Source organism: Chiloscyllium punctatum, chromosome 36 (genome assembly GCF_047496795.1).
Source record: "Chiloscyllium punctatum isolate Juve2018m chromosome 36, sChiPun1.3, whole genome shotgun sequence".
NCBI lineage: Eukaryota > Metazoa > Chordata > Chondrichthyes > Orectolobiformes > Hemiscylliidae > Chiloscyllium > Chiloscyllium punctatum.
In genome coordinates, this window is record NC_092774.1 from 70,174,140 (window position 1) to 70,178,035 (window position 3,896).

The 3,896-nt window shown below is 47.7% G+C and overlaps 1 non-coding gene across 1 annotated transcript; it reads left to right on the plus strand.

The window, feature by feature from the left end:
* The first annotated feature begins 1,532 nt into the window (after positions 1 to 1,532).
* Positions 1,533 to 1,606, plus strand: trnan-guu (transfer RNA asparagine (anticodon GUU)). Its single transcript has one exon. It is a non-coding gene; the product is annotated as a tRNA-Asn (tRNA).
* The last annotated feature ends 2,290 nt before the right edge of the window (positions 1,607 to 3,896 follow it).

Below are 3,896 nucleotides of genomic sequence, written 5' to 3' on the forward strand. Positions count from 1 at the left end.
TTGTGCTTTTCCAGGGCCACATTTTTCGACTTTCACCTCTCGTCCTCACTTTCTTCACATTCCAATATATCACCATTTAAACAATGCACTGCTTTTTTTAAAACAGCAAAGGCTATAATTTCACATTACGGCACTGCACTTGCCATGTGTTTGTCAATTGAGACACAGACCTGGACCAACTTCGGGAAGAGGCAAAAGACTGAGTTCTGAACAAAAACCGTAGCACACTCAAAACGCCGGCTCTGTTTCCCTTTCCACAGATGCTGCTCGACCCGTTGGCTTTCTACAGTATTCGCTGTGTTTGTTCGACACAAATGCTGCTTTCCAATAAAGAACTTCAATCCCTGTCCTCTGGTAACTGACCCTAGTCAGTGGAAATAGGTTCTTCTGATCATTACTGGATTAGTGGTGCTGGAAGAGCACAGCAGTTCAGGCAGCATCCAACGAGCAGCGAAGTCGACGTTTCGGGCAAAATCCCTTCATCAGGAATAAAGGCAGTGAGCCTGAAGCATGGAGAGATAAGCTAGAGGAGGGTGGGGGTGGGGAGAGAGTAGCATAGAGTACAATGGGTGAGTGGGGGAGGAGAGGAAGGTGATAGGTCAAGGAGGAGAGGGTGGAGTGGATAGGTGGAAAAGGAGATAGGCAGATCGGACAAGTCCGGACAAGTCAAGGAGACAGTGTTAAAGCAAATGTGGCTGTGGTAGCGAGTTTGTTTCACGACATGGTAGAATAGCTTCAGTGCAGAAGAAATGACCTGGGAGTTGCAGTGGGAGAGGGACTCCCTGAGATTCTTGTCGAGAGAGGAGGAAAACTTCTTCAAGGCAGGCATCCTTGCAAGAGCTTGTCGAGAGAGGAGGAAAACTTCACACCACGTCTTCTCCCATCATTGCCAACGGCCCCTGGAAATCTCCAGTTAAACTTCTTTCCTCCAAAGAGAACATTCCCAAACTTGGGAATGTCTCCACAAAATGGAACTTGCTCATCCCTGGACATGATGCAAATGTTACAATGGGGAAGAGGTTTTGGCAAAATATTCAGGAAGTAAAACTCAAATCCGAGTCCAGCTTTGTGAATCTTTAGAAACACTTTGGGAAGTGTAATTAGAGGAGAATGAAGGATGTACTGACGGACTGAGCAGAGACAGTCCAGACACCGTCCCCTTGTTTAAGAGGCTGATTGACTCTGATATTCTCGGGACATGAACTGACCCGAGACATTGAAAGAATTCTCTGCACATCAGGAATTCAAACCCCTTCTCGTCTCGGGGCCAATGAGAAAATTCGGGAAGAGGCAAAACACTGAAAGGCTCGGAGGACGATGGCCCCGGTGTAGGAGAGCTCGTTCCTAGTGACATGGATGTGCCTGCAGATGGTGGGGTCAGGCTGTCCCCATGTCTCCATAATGGATGTCCAAGTTTTTATTATGGAAAAGTAAAACTGATAGAAGACAATGGCAATTTTCGACGGGTTGGGTTGAATTATGAATTGAATAGTAGGTTCCTCAAAGACACTGTGGGGCTGGCACTGCAGCCTGTCTCTGTGGCGCAATTGGTCAGCGCGTTCGGCTGTTAACCGAAAGGTTGGTGGTTCGAAGCCACCCAGGGACGGAGTGTTTCCTGTTCTCGCTCCTACCGCTTTCTTGACTGCGAAAGTGCACGTTTTTAATGGTTTCAGGAAAATGTTTCCCAAATGGAAATCTTTTCCACTGAGGAAGCACAAAGAGGTTTCTGAATTGATTGAATTTCTAACGTGAAGGACTGCGGATGCTGAGAATGCGAGACAGAAAGCGAAATTGCTGGAGAAACGCAGCAGGTTTGGCTGTACCTGGATGAGGAAAAAAACGAATTCTGAAATGTTGTCTCTGATTCTCTTTCCACGGATGCTGCCTGACCTCCTGAGTTGCTCCTGCAATTTCTCTTCTTGTTTTTAACTGAACGTCCATTTGCAGATATTTAACCCTTTCGAAACCTGTGAAGTGATTGGATTCAAACAAACTCAGCAATGATTTACTCTTTCACAGCTCCACAGACAGAGAGACCTGGGAAATGAAGCTGTCAGTGTGGTTCAGTATTGATGGGCCGAGTGGTGAATGCGATGGACATGAAATCCATTGCGGTTTCCCCACGCAGGTGTGAACCCTGCCGACTACAGTTGAGAAACGTCGTCAAAAAGAAAAGGGAGATTGCTCCATGGTTTTTTTTTAAGATGTAAATCAGTGGAGGAGTTGAAATATTTCAATCACATTGGGACTGCTCGGGAATCTGTAGCCCACTGCCTGTCAGGGTGGAACAAGCAGATACCCACAGAGCTGCTCTTGAGGCTTTGAGCCAAGAGTTTGGAATTGAGTCTAGAACAGTGAGGGGCATGAAGTCGTGATCTAAATGAAGCAGGTACCTGAGGACAAAGGTGTTTTATTTGCCAGTGAAAGATACTGTTTCACAAAGTTGGGACTATGGAAGGGAAGCAGTGACGGTGATTATCTTTGGCTGTTCACCTTGTGAATGTTCCCATTGCTGCGCATGTCCGTGTTAACGTCAGAATTCTGCAGCATGGTGGCGTGAGATACGCACAGGGCCGGGGGCGCAATGGATGACGCATCTGACTCCAGCTCCCTGTTTGAAATGCATCTCACAGCTTCTTCACACACCCCAATTAATCTTTCTCATTGTCCTGAAGCCGGCATACGGTTTGAATTCCTGATCTGCAGGAACGAGACTCTTTTCACTGTCTCGCGTCAGTAAGTGTCCCTGAGAACATCAGAGTCAAGTCATAGCGCTGTCAGATGAGGGAAAGCTGAAATAGCCCCTCACGCTGCTCACGGGCACATTTCACTTTCCCCAACACACCGGCACAACCACTGCGGCTCTTGGGAGTGGAAAGCGAACAAACACCAAAACCCAGTCTCAGCTTTGTAAATCTTCAGGAAATAAGAAAACGGTACATCCCTTCGGGTCTTCCATCCTGGGCAGACAGCGTTGATTTTAAATGGCTGTCCAGTCAGTGTCGATTCGTTTTGGCTGAAAAAATCTTCCTTTTTTCATCCCAGCGTTTCTTGCCACTGAGAACTGTGTGGCAGAGTTCATGTATATATTTCCTTGTATAGTATTTTGTAAATAACATTCGTTTTCTGCTTGTTTGTATCGGGTTCATTAGCCACTGTTTAAGTGTGTTGGTAGGTTTGTGGGCTACCATGATGCTGAGAGGGTTGAGTTGTCTGGACATCATTTCCCAGATGTCTTTAATGTAAAGTAATGTGGCTAGGGTTTCTGCAGACGTTGTGTCTGCTTGTGTCAGTTTTTTGGTGTGAAATTGGCACACTGGGTTTATTGGGTAGGCAAAAGTGAGGACTGCAGATGCTGGAAACCAGAGTTTAGATCAGAGTGGTGCTGGAAAAGCACAGCAGGTCAGATAGCTTCCGAGCAGCAGGAAAATCGACGTTTCGGGCAAAAGCCTTTCATCAGGAATAAAGACATGACGCCTCCAGGGTAGAAAGATAAATTGGAGGGTGCTGGGCCGAAGGTATCAAAGAGTACAATAGGTGAATGTCTGAGGCGACGGAAGTGACAGGTCAGAGAGGAGGGTGGAGCGGATAGGTGGGAAGGGAGATTGGCAGGTAGGACAGGTCATGAGGACAGCGCTGAGCTGGAAGGTTTGAACTGAGGTAAGGTGGGAGGAGGGGAAATGAGGAAACTGGCGAAGTCCGCATTGATGGCCTGGGGTTGATTTAACCCAAGCGGAAGATGAGGCGTTCATCCTCCAGGCATCGGGTGGGGAGGGAGCGGCGATGGAGGAGGCCCAGGACCTGCATGTCCTCGGCAGAGTGGGAGGGGGTTTGAAATGTTGTTCCAGAGGGCGATGGGGTTGATTGGTGCGGGTGTCCTGCAGATGTTCCCTCAA